Source organism: Protopterus annectens, chromosome 5.part1 (genome assembly GCF_019279795.1).
Source record: "Protopterus annectens isolate FY-2018-M chromosome 5.part1, PAN1.0, whole genome shotgun sequence".
Classification (NCBI taxonomy): Eukaryota; Metazoa; Chordata; order Ceratodontiformes; family Protopteridae; genus Protopterus; species Protopterus annectens.
This window is the reverse complement of record NC_056736.1, coordinates 679,314,199-679,336,986: the sequence shown is the minus strand read 5'-3', so window position 1 is coordinate 679,336,986 and position 22,788 is coordinate 679,314,199. Positions and strand designations below refer to the sequence as shown.

General features: G+C 39.5%; 1 protein-coding gene across 7 annotated transcripts in view; it reads left to right on the top strand.

Moving 5' to 3' along the window:
• Positions 1–1,752: 1,752 nt before the first annotated feature.
• Positions 1,753–22,788, top strand: part of PARP4 (poly(ADP-ribose) polymerase family member 4) — a 2,883,551-nt gene continuing 2,862,515 nt past the window's right edge. For 5 of the 7 annotated variants that reach the window (XM_044073293.1, XM_044073297.1, XM_044073296.1 and 2 more), the window contains exon 1: positions 1,764–1,960. The gene's annotated coding sequence lies outside the window, so the exon portion shown is untranslated. Of the gene's footprint in view, positions 1,961–22,788 lie in introns of all 7 variants that reach the window. The other 2 variants (XR_006365129.1, XM_044073295.1) reach the window with 2 other exon arrangements.

The following is a 22,788-nucleotide window of genomic DNA, read 5'->3' as shown; positions in this document are numbered from 1 at the left end:
ATTCTCTACCCACCACCATATGTTCTCTCTAGCACCAGTATGTACCAACTGGGGCATTATATACACACACACACACACACACACACACACACACACACACACACACACACACATACCATAAGCAGCCAGATCAGTCCTGAATCACACACCCTACCTCCATAGCAGCAGATCCTGTTCATCTTCCTCCTCCATAGCAGCAGATCAAAATCTGTTTGTCCTCCATAGCAGCCTGAATCCGTCCTCTGCAGCAGCCCACTCTATACAGATCAACCTTCCATCCTCCATAGCAGCCCGTGCAAGCTGTACTGGTTTCCCCATGAGACGAGTAGGCTGGAGCTTGCGGGTGATGCAGTCCGGTGTCCTTCTGGTCTGTGCAGTCATCACTGCACAGACTTCCAGGCTGGCAGGGTGGAGATCCCTATCTGGACTGCCTAACACAACAGTCTGGAGTTCTGAGTACCAGGAACTCCAAGCACACATGCATGGAGTTCTGGGACTCATGATTTTTTTTTTTAATTTCTTTTCATTTTCTTTCTACAGGTGGGGGGACTCGTGATTTTTTTTTTTATTTCTTTTTTTCTTTCTACAGGTGGGGGGCTGCAGTCCTATAGCACGAGCCGCCCCTGTTCTTGACATAGCTATAGAATGCTTTGTGGTTGTCTTTAGAATCAGTGGCGATTTTGTTTTCGTAACTAGCTTTGGAGGATTTTATGAAGGATCTCAGCTTCTTACTGAATCTGACTACGGAGTTCCTCCAATCATGGGATTTTACTCTTTTTTACAACAGTTTCTTTCTTCTGTTGTAGAGTTTGTTTATATCATATTTCTCAACCTCTTAGCACAAACAATCTAAACAAAGGCTAAAAACAGGGACAGATTTTAAATATTGCTCTTATAAACATAGAAAAACGAGATTTGTGTTAGCTTGCATTTTCTGAAGGATATGGAGTCTCACCAAGTCATCATAGAAGTATTTGTGTGACGCTGTTTGGAGAGCGGTATTTCTGTGGCATTCAGCGGTACCTCTAAAAAAGAAAAACAGCATCAATCCTTGCAACTTTCTAATGTAATACCCCCCCCCCCCCAAAAAAAAAATATATATATATATTTGTACTATGTATAGTAACAGTAAATGTCGCAGTCACTTATATTCTAGACCCTCAGCAGAAAGGAAAATAGAAACGTAATGCTTCAACGAGGGGTGAGTCGGATTACCGTTAATGTGAGGAGATTGTGGAACCTAAAGGTGTTGCGTAGTGTTCAAATGGCGAGAGAAATGCAGTACTGGTTTATAGCATAAATCTTGGTTACCTCACGAAAAATGGTTCTCATTTTTAGTTTAAAAAAGGCATTATTTATTTTCATTCCACATTTAAAAGGGCTGTCGCCACACATTCAGTGTTAAGATTTTTTAACTAATATCCATGGTAACGGTTGACAGATAATGTTAATTCATCACAGGAATTTTTATTGGTATAAAGAAACACGCTATAGCTATCATGTGAGTTTTGCAGTTGAAGCATTAAGCTGTTGTATGTATTCCACATTATGAGAAGCAGTGTTCCACATTTTGAGGCTAGACTGTTGACAACTGTGGTTTAAAGTCATTTGATACACGATTATGATGTGAAACATTGGTGGAATTTCTAAATCTAGATTTTGTTGACTTGGTTTTCTGATTCTTGGAGTACTTGAATTACCAAGGGAGCCAAGGTTATAAAGTCAAACCACAGCGCCGTGGAACTTCGAATTTGCCTTGCGCTCAGCTAGTAAACACGCCTCGTTCATTGCGCTTCCTGGAGCTGCATTGGTGCGGGGTGGGAAAATAGGCGTGTCTCCGACTGCGGAAGTTACCAGAGGAGTGAGGTTTTGTCGACTTGGACTTTTCTGTGAAAGTGTTTACAAATAATTAACACGGCTATAAAAAATAAGAATAGTAATCAAGTAGTCTTTTTAAAAGGTAAGTTATGTGTATTAAAAGGTAAAAGTGTGGTAGTTAGTGTTTCCCTTTAGCTTTGCTCCAATGCAGTGGCCATAATGCTGTTCAAAAGTGCAGGATAGAAAGCGGTAGAGATCGGGGATTTTTGCAACAGTCTTCTGCACATTCGAGCCGCCAACTAATAACAGTGACTGAACTAAAACGCATTGGATTCAGTTTTTTTATACAAAGGAGACCCTACTTTAGATTAAATGAACTGGAAGACGATTAGAGTGATTTTGGATAAGGTTAGGAAAAGCAGTTTTTTTTACCAGGAAGGTTGCAGGACACGTTTATAATGCAATACACGAGTGCTGGAGTCACCTGGTGTGTGGGTTGAACTTGTAAGAGAAATATACCTGTCGGCCTAAGAAATCTACACAAAAACAGAAAAAAAAGGGGGAGGCCCAAAGTTAAGTACAGATTTTAAATACTGCACCTATAAACTTAGAAAGTTGCTAGAATGACAGATTTTACATTATTATATGTTTTCTGAAGGATATAAAATCTAAAACTTAAATGTATGTAATTGTTTAGTATTATTTAGTGACTTTAATTTTGAATGATTTGCCAGAAAATCACAAATGTTATGAAGAACTGATTAAAATTTAGGCAAAAATGTGGACGGTTGAAAGGTATGCTGATTGTATGTTTTTTCAGATCATTGTAAAAAGCTGATCTTATTTTTAACGTGTGCAGCATAATATGAGCCCCAATCATAGCTCTTAACCGCAAAAAATCTGGACAAAGCCCATAAATGGGGACATATTTTAAATATTGCTCTTCTAAACTTAAAAGTTGCTAGAATAAAAGGTTTTGTGCTGCAGTGCATTTTCTGAAGATTATGTCTGAAGCTGAAATGCCTGTCATTATTCTGTGAATTCAGTCCTCACCGATTTGCCACAAAAATCCAGAAATTTGCAAATTTGATGATGAACAGACTAAAAATATGAGGCAAAAATCTGGGCATTTGAGAGGTATGTCCTCAATGTGGGCCATATCTTTTAAGCCTTTGTCATAATTCTAAAGCAGGGTTAATCAGAAACTGAGGTTCCATATTACTAGCATTTTAAAAATACTGATACTTCCAATTTAGAATATTGCTAAAGTAAGTCTATCTATATTGGTATCCATTTCTGAATACACAGAAGTACATATATATGCTCTTATCTATAATATTTGGTATTATTCTGAAGCAAAAATCAGGAAGTTGAGCATTATACTTTAGTATGTACATGATATTTAGTTGATCACTATGTTGCTTTTTACACTGTTATCTAAAAATAGTAGTGGATGAAAAACATGCCTGGGACAGAAGATATATAACTTCAGGTTCCCCAAAAAAACAAAACTGTTGCTTTACCTGACCACTTAGTTTTATCTGAGTGATATATTTAACAGAGGTTTATTGTGAGCCACTTTCCCACTGTCTTCAGCAAAGAAACATGATATTTATGAGACAAGGAAATAGCATTCCATGACTTTTCCACTCATTACATTTCCCTTCCCATTGAAATCTGCATTACCTCTGATGTCATGTCCCTGACTCCTCTCTGTCTTTCTCATTTACTTTCTTTCAGCCATTACCATGATCCTTACTGTCTTCATTCCCTTCTGATCTTAACATGTTTGCCATCCCTATTTCATGCCATAAAGCATCCTGTATAATTCCTCTCCCCTATTGTTTTCCAAACTACTACTCTGTTTACTTTTATGATGTAGTCTCGATGACTTTCACTCATTATCTGTACTTTGCCCATTCTTTCTGTGTGTCCTGTTGACTGTATCAGTACTTTACCCTAGGTTCATGTTTGCTTTTGGTATGTCACATTTTTGCTTACCTCCTCCACAATTTTTATAACCATTATCTGTTATTCTAATATATATTATATGTTCCTGCTCTGTCTTTATGCATGTTTGTATCTTTATATTTACCAAACGTAGTACCTTTACTTCACCACATTTGACATTCTTGGTGTGAGAGTAGGGAACAGGTGGAGGAGACCCTGGAGAGATGGAGATATGCTGTAGAGAGAAGAGGAATGAAGGTCAGCAGGACTAAGTGTGAATGAGAGGGAGAATAAAGGAATGATGAGGATGCAAGGAGTAGAGGTGGCGAAGGTGGATGAGTTTAAATACTTGGGGTCAATAGTTCAGAGTAACGGTGAGTGTGGAAGAGAGGTGAAGAAGAGAGTACAGGCAGGATGGAGTGGGTGGAGAAGAGTGCCAGGAGTAATTTGTGACAGACTAGTACCTGTAAGAGTCAAAGGGAAGGTCTACAAGAGGGTATTGAGACCAGCTATGTTATATGGGTTGGAGACCGTGGCATTGACAAAAAGGCAGGAGTTTGAGCTGGATGTGGCAGAGTTCAAGATGTTAAGATTTGCACTGGGTGTGACGAGGGTGGGCAGGATTAGGAATAAGTATATTAGAGGGTCAGCCCAGGTTGGAAGGTTTGGAGACAAGGCCAGAGAGGCAAGATTACATTGGTTTGGACATGTGCTGAGGAGGGATGCTGAGTATGTTGGGGAAAAAGATGCTAAGGATGAAGCTACCAGGTAACAGGAAAAGAGGAAGGCCTAAGATAAGGTTTATGGATGTGGTGAGAGTGGACATGCAGGTGGTTGGTGTGACAGAGCAAGATGCAGAGGACAGGAAGAAATGGAAACAGCTGATCCGCTGTGGCCACCCTTAACGGGAACAGCCAAAAGAAGATGATGATGGTGTATACTAAGGTCACAAGCTCCTGTTTTTATTCAGTTGTAACATGAAAGTGTGGCTGTCTAACACCAGAGACTTTTCTTATGTATTCCACACTGCTGCTGTTGTGTTTGTTTAGATAAAGTACCAAAAGTCATATACAGAAGGTCAGAGTTACTGAAGATCAGCGTATAGTGATGGATTTGATCAGCTTTTTGTTAATTACTGTTGACTTCTGCTCCTGTCTTCTTTATTGATGTAGTATTTCCTGGGCATTTCTGAAATAGTGATAATTATGATTGTATAGTAGATGTTTTATTGTTATATCATATGTGTGGATGTCTTCTCCCCTGGCCTGTACTTTAAGTGGGTTCTTCCAGTTGGATCTTTCTGTTTAGCAAATCAAAGTAAAACAATCCAGTACAGTTATATTGAAACTGAAGCACTTAAATAATTAATAATTCATAAATAAGATTTAATTTGAGTTGGTCCAGAATTTAGCCCTGACTGGCGTGGTTGAGTCTTGAATGCCAAATTAGTGTGCAGTGTCTCCATCTGAAATGTGTTGTGGTTCTGCCATCCATCACAGGGACAGAAAATATTCGTAAAATGGGATGTGTAGCTGGGGGGAGCCAACTATTGTTTATGGAAGATGCTAAGCGTCTTTGGTGAGGGAAATGCAGAGTAGTTACTATGAAAGGAGCAATGTATTAAGCAGTGTGCTTAGCACAGTGTTTTACACAACTTACGCTGATGCCAAATAAACTACAAGGCAGAGTTTGTGAGGCTGACCTGCATATATTAAGTCCCATTAAGTGTATATGCCATGCAGTGTTTTATTTTGTGCAGTTAATTTGGATTATTTTCCTTGTCCATTACCCATGTAAAATAAAACAGGATACTACACACGACTATTCTAAGCTTTGCAGGAGTTTCCCATACCTATTTTCAGGATAGTTAACAATTGGGAGTTAATTATTTAAGAGAGAAAATATAGTTTTTGATGATTAGCAGTTTTTGCTATTGGGAAAAGTAGTGAACAGTGTAAGGAAGACAGTAAAAGAATGCTACTAGCACAGGTCGATATGAAGGAGGCTGTGTAATATAAATTTGTAATGATCATTGTTTCAGTTTACATAAAGAACGTTGTGTTTTGTGTGTGTGTTTGTGTGTGTGTGCACGCAAACACAAATACACAATGTGACAACTTTGACCAATTTCTGTTGTACATTTCAGGGATTAACTTTTACCACAATCTCGTTTAAATTGAAAAATGCTATAATGTTTTGTTTTTTTGTGTTAATGTATGTTTGTCTATGTCTTAAGCGATAATTTAATAAAGGTGTTTAAAAAAGCTTTTACCACACACTCATATGCTTATGTTGAGAGTAATGCACAGACTAATTTTAAGGAAGAAAAAAACTTGCAGCATTCAAATGCTGTATTAGATTTTTTTTCATCTCAAAACTTTACACATTCTTTTACAATTCATAAAGGAAATGAACTTCACTCATTCCCTCCAGAACAGCTCTTTTGAGTGTACACCTTTAAACTCCCAGTTGGTGTGGCTTGAGCCTTGAAAAAAATTAACTTCTCACCTTACAGTTCTAACAAATACTCATTGACAGAGGTGAAATATCAATACAGTTGCGTTTGTCATCATGTATACTTCAAGATAAAATATTCTGATACCTTGTATGTATCATAGTTTTGGAATTATTAATGCAGATATGTATAAACAAGTAATATTTGGCACATAGAGGCACAGTAGTAGGTAAATGAAGAAACACCTGGAGGTGCACTCGGCTGTAATGAGTTAAATTCTGGCACATTATGTCTTTCTATAGTTATATAATCAGCATTTTATTTTTCCAAAGTGCCTTAAGGTTTTACTTACAATTTATTTCCAGCCCCCCACCCAAAGAAATACCGATTCCCGCAAGTAACAAAGTTAAGGACCAGAAATGCAATAACCACTCATTCTTTGTTTCCGATCTCAGCTGTAAAATATGCGAGTGTCTGGTATAATACGTTAAGTATCTTTACTAGAGGTTTAGGAAACAAGCTTTTCAATTTCCTTTTGGAATGTACCTCATAAGACATCTGCAGCAGCTGGAAAGGCCACAGAAGTACCTCACAAAGAGGATTACTGGCCTCAAACAAATGCCCTACACTGACCGCCTCAAAAAAACTCCAGCTTTACTCTGTAGCATATCACCTACTCCGAGGTGATCTTTGTCTAACATATAAAGCTATGTCAAACCCAGATCTGTTGGATATGCTACACCTAAAGAAATCCCAATCCCTCTGAGCTACACGCTGTAGGGACCTAAACCTTGTCACCACAATAAACAGGACACGCTGGAGGGATAGATTCCTGTCCCAGAGATTTCCTATACTCTGGAACAAGCTACCCATCTATGTCAAGCAAAGTTCTTCATTAGCACTCTTCAAGAAAAATCTTGGTGAGTGGATGGGAAATAGGAAATACACCCCTGGGGATCACTTCTGTGTCTCTGCTGGACAGTTGCACAGGAAAATAACTTTCTTGGGTGGCGTATGCTATGGAACCTTGCTGGCTAGGCTTATGTAGGCCATTGGGCCGATAGCCTAGTACCTATCTGTGAACCTGTGAGTCATTAACCAAATTCCTACTCGTACACTACAAGTTATAGTATGTATCATACAAACGGCCCCCCGCATATTCCATTTATCTTTTTAGTTAGAGTGGAGTTTCCCATTGACTTTAGTGGGTAAGATTTAAGTTTCAAATGAGTACGGCAGTGGATAGTTTGTATAACTTTACATGGCTGGAGTGTCTCAAGAATGTATATGAACTCTGACTCTGAGATAAGTTCTAATCTTTGACAGTACATTTATTTGGTGTACTGTAGTAGATTAGTGAAGTTTGTTTTATAGTGTGCTTACATGTTTTATGTAGTTTAGCTTGGAAATAAGTCTATTTTGCTGGTAACATTGATGTTTGTTTCTTTTTGTGTGTGGGGGTCTGTGTGTGTGAACGTATCTGTGTCTTGCTTCTTCTTTCGGCTGCTCCCATCAGGGGTTGCCATAGCAGATCACCTAATTCCATTTCTTCCTGTCCTCTGCATCTTGCTTTGTCACACCAATCACCTGCATGTCCTCTCTCACCACATCCATAAACCTCATCTTAGGCCTTCCTCTTTTCCTGTTACCTGGCAGCTTCATCCTTAGCATCTTTTTCCCAATATACTCTGCATCCCTCCTCAGAACATGTCCAAACCAACATAATCTTGCCTCTCTGGCGTGGTCTCCAAACCTTCCAACCTAGGCTGACCCCCTAATATACTTATTCCTATTCCTGCCCATCCTCGTCACACCCAGTGCAAATCATAACCTCTTCAACTCTGACACATCAAGCACTGACTCCTGCCTTTTTGTCAGTGCCACTGTCTCCAACCCATGTACCATAGCTGGTCTCACTACCCTCTTGTAGGCCTTCCCTTTCACTCTTACTGGTACTTGTCTGTCACAAATCACTCCTGACACTCTTCTCCACCCACTCCATCCTGCTGGTACTCTCTTCTTCCCCTCTCTTCCGCACTCACCATTACTCTGAACTGTTGATCCCAAGTATTTAAACTCATCCACCTTTGCCACCTCTACTCCCTGCATCCTCACCATTCCTCTATCCTCCCTCTCATTCACAAACGTATATTCTGTCTTAGTCCTGCTGACCTTCATTCCTCTTCTCTCTAGAGCATATCTCCACCTCTCCAGGGTCATCTCCACCTGTTCCCTAATCTCACTACAGATCACAATGTCATCTGCAAACATCATAGTCCACGGGAACTCCTGTCTGATCTCGTCTGTCATCCTGTCCATCACCATTACAAATAAGAAAGGGCTCAGAGCTGAACCTTGATGTAATCCCACCTCCACCTTAAATGCATCCGTCACTCCCACCGCAAACCTTACAGCTGTCGCACTACCCTCGTACATATCCTGTATCACTCTTACATACTTCTCTGACACTCCCGACTTCCTCATACAATACCACAACCCCTCTCTAGGCACCCTGTCATATGCTTTCTCTAAATCCACAAAGACACAATGCAACTCCTTCTGACATTCTCTGTACTTCTCCATCAGCACTCTCAAAGCAAACATTGCATCTGTAGCGCTCTTTCCTGGCATGAAACCATACTGCTGATCACTAATCATCACCTCCCTTCTTAACTTAGCTTCCTCTACTCTTTCCCATAACTTCATGCTGTGACTGATCAATTTAATCCCTTTGTAGTTTTTGCACATCACCCTTATTCTTAAAAATCGGTACCAAAACACTTTTTCTCCATTCCTCAGGCATCCTCTCACTTTCCAAGATTTCATTAAACAATCTAGTTAAAAGCTTAACTGCCATTTCACCTAAACATCTCCATGCTTCCACAGGTATGTCATCTGGACCAACAGCCTTTCCATTCTTCATCCTCTTCATAGCTATCCTTACTTCCTCCTTGCTAATCCACTGCACTTCATGATTCACTATCCGCACATCATTCAACCTCCTCTCCCTGTCATTCTCTTCATTCACAAGCCCCTCAAAGTACTCTTTCCATCTGCTCAACGCACTCTCCTCTCTTGTGAGTACGTTTCCCTCATTATCCTTTATCACCCTTACCTGCTGCACATCTTTACTAGCTCAGTCCCTCTGTCTAGCCAATTGGTACAGGTCCTTTTTTCCCTCCTTAGTGTTCAACCTTTTATACAACTCATCATATGCCTTATCCTTAGCCACCTCTCTCTTTGCCATGCACCTCATCTCCTTATACTCTTGTCTACTTTCTTCATTTCTCTGACAATCCCACTTCTTCTTCGCCAACCTCTTTCTCTGTACACTCTCCTGTACTTCTTCATTCCACCACCAGGTCTCCTTGTCCTCCTTCCTCTTTCCAGATGTCACACCAAGCACCTTTCTAGCCATCTGTCTTACTAGCTCTGCTGTAGTTACCCACCTATTCGGTAACTCTTCACTGCCACCCAGTGCTTATCTTAACTCTTCCCTGAACATCACCTCACAATTACCATTTTTCAATTTCCACCATTTGATCCTTGGTGCTGCCCTCACACTCATCCTCCTCTTCTTGATCACCAATGTCATCCTACAAGCCACTATCCTATGCTGACTAACTACACTTTCCTATGCCACCACTTTACAGTCTCCAATCTCCTTCAGACTGGCCCTTCTACACAAGATATAATCCACCTGTGTGCATCTTCCTCCACTCTTGTATGTCATCCTATGTTCCTCCCTCTTGTTAAAATAAGTATTCAACAAAACCATGTCCATTTTTTTTTCGCAAAATCTACTACCATCTGACTTTCTGCATTCCTTTGGTTAACACCATACTTACCCATCACTTCCTCATCCCCTCTGTTGCCTTCACCAACATGCCCATTGAAATATGCTCCAATCACCATTCTGTCACCCTTTGGTACAGTCATCACCACTTCATCCAACTCGCTCCAAAATTTTTCTTTCTCGTCCATCGCACACCCAACCTGTGAAGCATATGCACTAATAACATTCATCATTACACCATCAGTTTCCAGCTTCATAAGTATCACTCTATCTGACACTCTTTTCACCTCCAAAGCACTCTTAGCATACTGTTCCTTCAGGATAATGCCTACGCCATTTCTTCTCCCATCCACCCCATGATAAAACAATTTGAACCCGCCTCCAATACACCTAGCCTTGCTCCCCTTCCATCTGGTCTCTTGCACACACAATATACCAACCTTCCTTCGGTCCATCATATCAGATAGCTCTCTCCCTGTACCAGTCATACTGCCAACATTCAGAGTTCTGACCCTCACTATCACAGTCCTAACCTTTACCTGCCTTCGGCCATGCCTTCCGCCTCTTCTCCTCCTTTGGCCAACAGTAGCCAAATTTCCACCAGCACCCTGTTGGCCAACAGTACTGGTGGTGGTCGTTGTTAACCCGGGCCTCGACTGATTCGGTATGTATATGTCAACTTTTGTCTGCATGTATGATTTGGCAAAATTGTACGCCGGATGCCCTTCCTGACGCAACCCTCCCCATTTATCTGGGCTTGGGACCAGCACAAAGAAATGCACTGGCTTGTGCATCCTGAATGTATCTGTGTCTGTAAACCGTTAATCCACATTGACCTTTTTCAGACTCAATGAATACTGCGTAGTTATCCAGTTGCTTAGTTGCAGTTAATGCATTGTTTTATTTTTTTATACTTTTTATATTAACTTTTTTAATTCTGATAATTTCATTTTTGAAGCGCTCTTAATGGAGAGCAGTGTTATTTTGCATTTTTTTGTATTCTGTGTACATTGTGTAAAGTCCTATTGTACTGAATGGGGGGAGTACAGTTAATATTTCTGTTTGTTTTATTTTATTTTACTTTTCTCAGTGAAGTATAGATTTTGGTTAAGGGGTTGTTTTAGGTGGGCTGCGGAAAAAGTTTCTGTATTGTATGAGCAATTTAGCAAGGTGTTTAATGTAGCACGTTTATAAGAATTTTAGTGACTTTAATGATATGTTTAATTTACAGATAAACTTTTAGTAATATCATCAGTTTGTAGATATTTTAAAATGTCTAATATAGACAGACTCACAGAATATGGAAGATGTGCATTTTTAGTCACATTCCGTATTTGGATTCCAAGGTGAGATTACATATCTATACATAATGTATGTGTGTTATATAATTTATACGTCTATATGTGTATAATATTGGATAATTGTGTGCGGTTTGATTCCCGGCTGGGGTGCCTTCTGTGTGGATTCTGCATGTCCTCCCTGTGGTTGCGTGGGTTTCCTCTGGGTGCTCCGGTTTCCTCCTACGTCCCAAAGACATGCTGTAGGTGGATTGGACACTCTAAATTGGCCCTAGGTGTGAGTGTGTGCATGTGTGTGCCTTCTGTGGGAGGTTTGGTGCCAGGCTGGCAACTCAACACCGTAAAACTCCACTGCCAATCATGAGCGGACAGGTGATCCGCTGTGGCGACACCTAACCAGGAAAAAGCCGAAAGAAGAAGAAGATTGGATAATTGTGTGCATCTGTGTGTAGAAATGTGTGTAATCCTGTAAATGTATGTGTGTGTATGTATTTATGTAGATTGTAGATACACATTGGCACATAGGTTCCATATTAAAATTGTTAATTATAAGGGTTGATGTTAACAGTAACAGTTTTCAACCTGAAATCGACAAGCATATCAGACTGTCTATGTTGGAACTCCCTACAGAAACTGAGAGTCTAAAAGGTAGAACCTTAGCATTCTTGTTACTTTTCAGTATGCCAAAAAGGACACCAATTTGGGGGCAATTGATCTTTAAAAATTCAGAATGTTCCCTTGTGATAACATCTTCCAAAGGCAAATCAGGTAAAGTTCATAAGTTTGGATACATTGTTGTGGTTAAACACTGTCGAGTAACGCTGATTCACATATTTTAGGATTGTATACTAGGTCTCAATTAGTTATTGAGATTTGGTTTGAATGTGTCTAAAGTACATGATGACCTAATCCATGCAGGAAGCTTGTTAGAGAATTCATGGATTCTTAGTTATAAGTGATTAAGACAGTCTTGTAGTGAATCTTTTCATATGTAATTTCAAATCAAGACAGACTTCACAAATAAAGACAGACTGTCCATCCATTTATTTCTAACTACCTCTTGTTATGCATAAGAATAGGAAAAGTAGTAGCACGTAGCTAGAATGTCGACCTTTGGGGTGCTAGCAACAAGCCTAGTAGGATAACAGGAAGAAAGATCACTGTACATGTTTACACAACACTATATATTTTTTTTAGTAAAGTCTGGACTGATTAGTCAGTCTTTATAAAAATCCATTATCTAGTCTAATATTAAATTAAAATCAACACAAAAAAATGGAATTTATACATCTGCAAGATGTTGAAAACAATATCTCATTACACCCTGGTCAAACCAAAAAGTATGTCATGAAAGTAACAGACATAAAGCGCCTTATTAATTGCCTGCCAGTAGGTGTTAATGAACTAAAGCTGTGATATAGTTATGGTTGTAAACCAAGCCTTTACTCACTAACTTCATAGCTGGACTAGTGTTAAAAGTTGTGTAGACATTTGTTTTTTGTCAAGAAACTTTTTGCTTTTTCCTAACACCTCACAAGCTACACAACATATAGTTTGCTTTCCCCTGTCTTCTCTTACTGGAGTTGCTGTTTCTTTTTCAGAGATTTTTTAAAAATTAATACACACGCCTTTGCATTTAACTGTGGTGGTGGTGCAGTGGTAGCGTTGCCACCTCACAGTAAGACGTTGTCCTGTTCGATTCGAAGACACAACAACAACCTTTGCATTTAATGCCCACAGATACTAGACAGAGTGGTTGGCATCTTTAAAAGTGTCCTGACAAGTAATTTCCAGTGTCAAAAGATAAAGCTGTGACTTTTGCTCCAGACAACCTGAATTCACCTATAAGACAGAGTGCTGACTAGAAGCCGGTATGACACAGGTGGGAATGGAGTATCTTTTGCTGTTTCACCAATCTGTAGGAGGGAGGGACTACAGTAGATCCATGGGGACCCCCAACTTTTACACTTGCTTTGCTACATCTAGTACCAGAACTCGCGTACTGCTTGTGTGGTAGCAAGCGTGTACCTGTCACTAACATGCTGTTGGTGAAGCTAACCTGAAGAAGTAGAAACAGGCACATGTACAAAAAGTCTCCACTGTCATAGCTAACAACAGCACTGCTGTTAGAACCTGAGTCTTGCCTCCCAGGAAAAAAATTGGACTGATGGGTTGTCATGCTTGGGGGAAAACAAATGGATCACTAGGTGACCAAGGGGAGGTGTGATTATTATTATGGAGATGGGGACCAAAAAGAATTTAAAAAGTTACCTGGCAAACTGCTCCAGAGTGAAGGAGCTGAAACACTGAAAGCTGTTTTTCCTGCTTTTGCAAAGAAAAAGGGGATTTGAGACCTTTTGTCTTTATCATTAAGAGACTCTGACCATATCCATTCATTTGCCATGCCAAGGTAACGGAGTACTAAACTATGCTGTCGTTTTTGGTACAGTTGTCACAGTCACTGAGTACCAGTGGCAGATTATAATAGGGGCAATTGGGGTGGTTGCCCAGAACCCACAGCTCCCAACCAAGAAAATAAGTTTTATGTAAAATTTTTTGTTCTCCTCATTTAACTTACCTGATTTTTGTTAGCTTATGTGCTGAATATAAGGAACTGATTGATTGCTCATCTTTGTTTAAATAACTCTCTAGATGCCAGACATGAGTATTTTTATTTTATTTTTATTTATTTTACATTTGTTAACTGGGAGAGTCCGACTGGATACATGTCCATTTTCAGCGGAGGCCCGGGGAGAAAAGCTCCAGGTACATAACAGACATATGAACATTGTTAATGCAAAAAAGGAAGATAGTTGAGTTCTAAATACAATATAAAGATACATCACATCTTGGGAAAAAATAACAGCAGCATATAAAAAAAACATAGGTCAGTTACAAAGGCGAGGCACCTTGTTAAAAAGCGGTTAAGGATAGTGAGGTAAGAGAAGGGTAAATGATAGTGGTTAATCAGGTTTGGAACAGGGACATTGCCAGAGAGTATTGAGATGGGGTTTAAGCTTTTTTTTGAATTGTAGGAGTGAAGGTTCTGAGGTGAGCATGGTCGGTAGGGAGTTCCACATTTTACCTACAAAGTTTGAGAATAGAGAAACCCCAGCAGAATTATTGGCTTTGGTAGTTTGAGCTAAGATCTTATTGGAGGAGCGTAAAGATTGCAGGTTAATATAGGGGTGAATGATGTTTTTCAGAGCTGGTGTTTTCTCTGGGTGATACAGTATCTGGTGAGCCGTTTTGAGTTGGTTGAAATGGAGTTGGCTGGAAAACTCTAACCACCCTAGTTGCTTCAAGTTAGTGCAGTGGTGCGTCCTAAAGGTGGAATTTGTGGCAAATCTAGCTATGTGATTGTAACAAGAAGCAAGTTTGTTAAGGGTTGTCTTGTTTAGGTTTGTAAAGAGGGGAGGCATAGAAAAGAGTTGATGGTAGGTGTGTGCTGGCAATTGTAATTTTAGCGTGAGGAGTGAGAAAGTGTTTTACTTTATAGAGAGAGCCAAGCTTTTTATTGACGGTTTTGATGGTTAGATTGAAATGGGTGTCAAATTTAAGGGAGTTATCAATGGTAACACCTAATAGCTTTGTGTGAGCTTCTGGTGATATAGTGATTCCATTGGAGGATGTAATAGAGAAGGTGGGGGGAAGAGTCTTGTTAGTGGGTGAGAAAGTAAGTAGTTTTGTTTTGTTGGGGTTGAGAACTAGTTGACAACTTGAGAACCATTTTTCTAAAGGTTGATGGTGTCTTGGGTTGAAGCAGTGAGGTCTGCCAGGTTGGAGGCAGTGCTGATGATAGTCGAATCATCTGCATATTGAATGCATGTGGCATGGGGGGTGATTGTGGGCAGGTCATTAACAAAGATGGTGAAGAGAAGAGGGCCAAGAATAGATCCTTGGGGAACTCCAAGTGTAACAGGTAGGCATGTGGATAATTTGTCCTGCCATAGAACAGCCTGTTGCCTATTGGACAGGTAGGATTGAAACCATTTCAGCGTGGAATTGCTGAGTGATAGTTTTTTTAATGTATGGAGGAGTTGAATGTGGTTCACCATATCAAAGGCCTTGGAGAGGTCTAAGAAGAGAGCAGATGATAGTTTATTATTGTTTCTGAAGTTATTGATGGTATTAGAAAAGGATAGTAGGGCTGATATGGTACTGTGATTTGGCCTGAAGCCATGTTGGGAGTTGGCTAGAATTTTATTTTTGGTGAGGTGTTCCATCAGTTGTTTGTAGACACACTTTTCCATAATTTTGGCCAGGGGTGAGAGTATAGCTATAGGTCTGTAGTTGGTTAGCTCTAGTGAGCTACCACCTTTATGGAGAGGAATAATGTGGGACATTTTCCATATGGAGGGGATGAAGGCTTCTGACAAGGTACGGTTTATGATTATGGAGACGGGATAGGAAATGGCCTCAGCTGCTTTTTGCAGAAACTCAGCTGGGAGAAGGTCAGCTGCTAGCTTAGTGGGTTTTAGTTTTTTAAGAAGAGATGTTATAGAGGATATGGGTACTGGATCGAAGGTAAATAGATGATCTGATGTAGTTGTAGTATTCTGCTGGCATGTGTAGGGGAGTGGGCTGGTTGGTTGTTTGAATTGTGTGGTCAGGGATTGTATAGTTTCTGTGAAGAAACTATTGAATGTGTTAGCAATGTTTACAGGGCACTGTTGTTTGCAAGTTGTTGGAGTGGGGGTGGTTGCCTGGCCTGGGTGCAGGAGCTTGTTTAAGCCTGCCCAGAATTTTTGTGGATTATTAAGGTGTTTGTGTTGGAGGTGGAGGAAGAAGTTTTTTTTATCATTTAAGATCATTCTTTTAGTTTCATTTCTAAGTTGCCGGAAGGTTTGGTGGGAGTGTGGGTCTTTAGAGGTACGCCATGTGACCCACATCTTGTTTCTAGATAGGATTTTGGATTTTGTTTCCTTAGAGAGCCATGGTGCGGTTTTGGTTTTAGTTCTAATGGACCGTATTGGAGCATGGGAATCTAGAATCTTGAGGAAGGTGGTGTTGAAGTAGATAACTGCCTCTTCAAGAGGAAGAGACTTGAGTATTGTCCAGTTGTGGGCTTTAAGTTCAGTTTGAAAAATGGAGGCGTTGAATTTATTATTGTTCCTGATTTTATTTATGGTTGTAAGAAGGGGGTGATTTTCTTGAATTTGATAACATAGGTGAGTAAGTGATCACTCATGTCCTCTGGGTGAGTACCTGCTGAGTACTGGTCAGGATCTTTATTAGTAAGGATCCAGTCCAGGATGCTGTCTTTGTTTTGGGGTTTACCTAGTCTGGTAGGAGTAGATATGAGCTGAGAAAAGCCATGTAGATTTATGCTGTTAGATGGGGAGCTAGATGAGAAGGAATTCCAATCGATGTTGAAGTCACCTAACACTATGGATTCCTGGGGTGAGTTTGAGTTAACCAGTGGAGAAAGTCCTCTAAGGTTTTGTTATTATTGTTGCCTGGGGGGATGTAAATACATGCTATATTTATGCTTTTATGTTTGTTTGGTTGAAGTTTTACAAGTAGAATTTCGGCATTGTTTGTTAGGAGGGGTTGTGGAGAGGCAAGGGAGATTTGTAATGTATTTTTGTAGAGTATGGCTACACCGCCACCTTTACGAGTTATTCGGTCTGCTCTTAGTATATCATACCCTGGTGGGATTATCTGTGTGCCTTTCGTACTTGGTTTAAGCCAGATTTCTGTGAGACATCGTAGGTCTGGGGAACAAGTAGCTAAAAGGGCATGTAGGTTGTGAATCTTATTGTTTACACTTCTGATGTTTAGATGACAGGTCAGAAGAGAGTTAAAGGGTCTAGAGTTTAGATTGAGAAGTGGAGGGGAGGGTAGGGTGGAATTAGAATTGAGTGGAGGGGAAGGGCCAGGGTTGGGGTGGATATCACCATCTGTGGCTAGTCTGTGATTCAGAGTGGTAATGAATTTGAGGGCTTTGAGTAGAAGTTTGTAGTAATGTTTATCATTTGGCCTAATATTGGTAGGTTTGATAATTACATAGCGTTCGAGTTCTAACAAGGAGGGTGAGTAGGGAGTTGAGTCATGGCCTCTGTTGTTAATTATGGGGAGGGGTTGGTTTGGTAGCCTGGGTGGTGGAAGCCTATGTAAGACCAGGTTTCATATAGGGTAGCTAGGTAAGGGACAAGTAGGAGGGGAAAAAGAGTTAGTATGATAAGCTTCCTGGGTGGTGTCATATTCCGTTTGATCTTAGAGGGCGGTAGTGAGGTACAGGAAGTTAGTGGACAGTAGGGGGAGTGGTTTGAGGTTATAAAAGTACGAGTACTGGGGGCGGGTGGGAATAGGGGGCAGGGCGGGGAGCGGAGCGAGCACGAGCGAAGCTTACACTAAGCCACTAGAGCCCAGGTTTCAAGATGTAACTCCTGAATAATTAACTTGCAGGTGAGTAATCTCGTCTAAACAAACATCAGGTTCAATTCCTATGCTTTGGGAGCTTGTTTTTAAAATTTTATAGCTGTTTGCCTTAGTTTTAGAGTGTGTTCTGTAGTTTAAGTGGAGTATATGCAAACAAGCTTGGATTTTTTGTTTGGGTAAGCCTAGGGAGATTCGTGCTAGTGCTGAGGACCCTTAAATAATACTTTACTTTAAAGTCTATACTAAAATGACCAGATAATGACCTGTTTTGTTTTTACAGGTTGTGGGCAGTAGTAGAGTAGTCGCTCGAAAAGGGCGAAGTTCTTTTCTGCCTCACGCTGTGCAGGGGAAGACCTGGGAGGGATAGAGAGAGAGCTTGATTTCAGAGGCAGTCAGAAGCAGCTGTGTAGCTTAAACAACATTAGACTACCCGAGGAAACCCTAAACTATGTTAGTAAAATCTTCACATATCTTTACATATAGCATAAATCATTATAACACATTAGCATTTTACTGCAACTGTGCCTTATGACTGAGAGTCAAAGAATGTTGAATGTTGAATATCCTGCTTCTCAAAAAATATACAGAAGGCTCTCAATTTTCACTCTAATGAGCAGCCCTGCAAAGAGCTTGTCATACTAAAGTCTGGTTACCAAACACATTTAGCTATAGAGACACAACTTAGCTTTAAAGAAACAAGTAACTACAATATTCATGCCATTCAATAGTGCATTATGTAACTATGTAGCAAAAAAGAGTTACATCAGTTACTATTAAATCACACAATTCAACTTAAATACATTTAACAGTCTATTAGGAACAATGAATAACAGCTTAATACATACCTCAGGAGGTAGAGGCCGGTAACAAGGTCCTACAGCACTAGGGATTTGAAATTAAAGGCACCAGACAAGGGTTATTTCAAACCTTTGTAACAGGGATAGAATGGGAGTGGGGGTTTACACTAAGCCACTAGAGCCCAGGTTTCAAGATGTAACTCCTGAGTAATTAACTTGCAGGTGAGTAATCTCGTCTAAACAAACATCAGGTTCAATTCCTATGCTTTGGGAGCTTGTTTTTAAAATTTTATAATAAAATTTTATAGCTGTTTGCCTTAGTTTGCCTTTATACTTGCAGTACCTGTCATTTGCACAACATAACATGGGCAGGTTGAAGTATTCTACTTAGGTGCTTTTATTCATTCTTTTTTTTTATTATTCATAGTAGTAGAAGTATTGTTTTTTTATTTTACATTTTATTTGTTGTAGTAGTGTACCAATTTCACTAGACCATTTACAGGCACAACCTTAATAGTTTTACTTTCACTTTATTGGCATACACTCTCTAACTTCTATAGCATTATGTTTTATTTATGTTTATTCTGGCCCATTATTTGGTAAGATTATTTTTTTAACATTTATTAGTAGGATAAGAAGTACAAGGTGCAAGTGCTTGTCAGGAATGACCTGATTGTTTAACCAGAGAGCACAGTCTGGTTAGTCATACTGTGTACAGGTGGAAATAGGGGTACTTAAACCCACAACTATTCGATGAAGTATACAGTCTTTAATTGTAACCATCTGTTTGTATATATTGCCAGGCAAAGTGAAATTGCAGATGTATGTCATAATCTTTTCTGTACTGCTTAGCTGAACAAATGAATTTGTAAATTGGACAGTTGTCCTCCGCTGTGAAGTTAAGAATAAGCAGAATTTTTACGTTTCCAGTGGCCATAATCCTTTCTGAACAGCTTTATTGAATTGTCACTTGTGACATAGGCGAATTTACATTTGTATAAAAGCAACCAAATTATATTACAGTAAACTTTCAGTTAACTGGAACTCAAGCTACCAGCACTCTCAAGCAACCACCAAAAAATATCAAAGAAATAAAGTACAATTTCCATGTGTTGCACTTTGTTCTCCCCCTACAGAAACGTGCCTTGCCTCAAGTTTTTGGAGTTTTGTAAAGGAAGACAGGCATAAATTCTCTCTCTCTCTCCCCAACCTGAGAACAAGTCAAACCAAACAAATGGTATAGGGTACAGTATCAGTCATGCCTATTTTTAATAGTAACTCTCAAGCAACTAGAAACTACAGTTATCCGGCATCTACCAATCCCCATGGGTGCCGGTTTACTGTAACAAGTTCATATTTGCAAACATTATACTTCACGTATACTGCTATATATCCTATAACCTAAACAATATTACATACATTTTACAGTTCCTGCCTTTTTTTTTTTTTAAGCAAGAAACATCTTTATTAAAATATCACTTATGACATTGGCATTCATGCATTATACCAACACAATTCCTGTAGCTGTAATCTTAATCTCGTACTTCAGCATTAGCACAGGGAATAATTATAGCCTGCATCTTTCACAGTACTCACTAGATTTAAAAAAGGGGGTACTTGGCACATTTTCAGCAGCCAGCTTAGGTTCCTTCTCTAAAATCCATGGAATCTGTTGCAGTATCTTTGCATATTGCAGTCTCTCACTTGCTGGAAGAGTTTATAAACCAAAAAAAAAATGCACCACGAGGGTTTCCGAACTCCATACAGTTTTATTTAATACAAATTGTTAAGTGGTCATTATCTTCTCTCTTTCACAGGCTGACAACGTAATTGCTCTGATGAAGTCAACTCGGATTGATGAAAGCGCTTAACAATTTGTGTTAAACTGTGTGGAGTCCGGAAACCCTGGTGGTGCATTTTTGGTTTATTTGTTCTTTTTGCACCATTGCACCACTTTTTGGTTGCTGGAAGAGTTTTCCATGTCTTCGCACTACACTTTATGGCTAGATCTCATCTAATTTATAGTATATTGATTGTAAATATTTTCTTACCTTAGCACTAGATCATATAGTGCACGAAAGAGCCAAACAGCATTTTTGCACCATAGATAAACATTTTCAGCTGCTCCTTTTCTGAAGAAAAAAAATGAAAATAATCCTTTTCATATGATCATGCCACTGAACTTAGAAAATAAGCTTTAATCTCAGTGATTTCATAGTAGGGAAAGAGTGAAGTGCATCCATAGACTTTAATGGGCATGCCACTATGCATGTGCAGAGACATGTTCACTAAAAACTGTGGACGGAGCTCTTGCTATACCCACTGTGACGTCAGGAGGGAATAAACTAAAGTTATTTGGGCCGTGGTTTATTAAAATGCGTACAAAGGTTTTTATTAAAACAATGTCCCAAGTAAATACAAAGGGAGAATGATGCAAATGCATTGTGGCACTAAACTCACTAATTGCTGTAGTGCAGCCATGAACAAATCACTTTAAGGAATATTAACTGGATTCTCTCTAGGTGTGTAACGGAGATGTGGGCTTAATGCAGTTTCTGTGACTGCTGAATCCTCTTCTTACTGATAATCCATCCAGTTTATCCTATCAAAGTTTATAATAGATTTACTTAAATATTGTATATTGTGGTACTGATGCTTTTTATCTGTTTTTATTTATTTTTGTATGCAAAATGCTATGTGTTCGTAGGTTTGTACTAGTCTCCTGATCCAGTGGGCCATTTGTATCCTAACCAATAATCCCACCAATTTACCAAGATATGAATTTTTATTTCTGCTTGATATGCCTTTTGTCTTGCTTAGTGGCATGGCTGAAAATGGTTGACATGCCTGTTTACCCAGGTAGTGAATGAATGAATAACATTTTTTTTCAGATTCTGTAGTCTTCCCACTTTGCTTACTCAGTGATTCAAACTAAACTTGTGCTGCAATGCCTAGTCTGGATTTTTACACTTTTTAAACATTAGTCATAGTAGGGTGTTGCCTCAAATTGCTTATCAGCTGCATTTGTTCACGTGTTATGAGGTTTTGCCACATTGTATAGTTATTGGTTTATTGTCAGCATGTTACTAATGTGCTTAACATAAAAAAAAAAACAAGTTGATCAGGTTGCCATACCTGGGCTGTGTTTGGTTTGTGTACTTCATATTTGTGTGAGTTAGACAGATCATTTTATTTTCGCGAGTCTTCATTCTGTTGAAGCTGCCTGTCGTTTGAGGAATATATCACAAAAGGGAAGGCTAAGTGCAGCAGTGCAAGTATTGACGATAAATGGTATTGGAAGAGCTACTTATCTATATACAGCTGATATGATGGCATTTTTTTACCCATAAAGTGAAATGGTCACAGTATTATAAAAATAATTGCACTCAGAGCAGTTAACTGCAAGAAAGGTTAGCAGAAACAGCAAAGACTACATAACATATTAATATAAAATTCTAAGGAAGTGCTCAGTTGAAATATGTAGAACCCTTGTATGTCTGCAGAGTTGAAGTGTCACTGCACTACAGGACAATTATATCAATGTTATGGGGAAGTGATGAATAAATTGTTTACTTGTACAACAGACCACGATGAGTTATTATATAGGTATTATCATTTGTTGTATTTTTGCCCTTATGAATGGATATATGTTTTACTTTGGTTTGAAATTTATTTATGATAATTAGATATTTCACACCTGGTAGTAGCAAATTCCAAGTTCTGAATCTGTGGATATTAAAAGCTATGATGCTACAGATCAGAGAATATTGTGTTTCCAAAAGGCATAGGTGTGAGTTGCCGAATGAGGTTCATCACCAACCCCCCTTTTTCCCCATTTTCTACATGGGGTCAGGATGCCATGCCAGCTTTCACCATCTCTCTTCAGTGCCACTCTCTTACCTTCTTTGACAGTCATGCCTGTCACAGGTCTTCTCTCTACTTATGTAGTCCATCACCAGAATGAACAGCAGTGGGCTCAGAGCTGAACCATGATGGACACCCAGTCCCACTGGAAACCCTTTTGTGAGACCAAACACCATTCATACTTAAGTCAGTGAGTGCTTGTACATAGCCTGCACTAATTCTACCGATGCTTGTGAGACTTTGAAATACTGTAGGACTGCCCAAATTAACTTTCTTGGACCTTGTCATAAGTTTTCTCCAAGTCCAGGAATGCCCATCTGGACTCTATTCTTATCTCTAACTACTCAATTATCTACCTCACTACAAACATCAGGTAGGTTGTGCTACATCCGAGCTGAGTCAGGACTGTTATTTCCTGTCTTACTG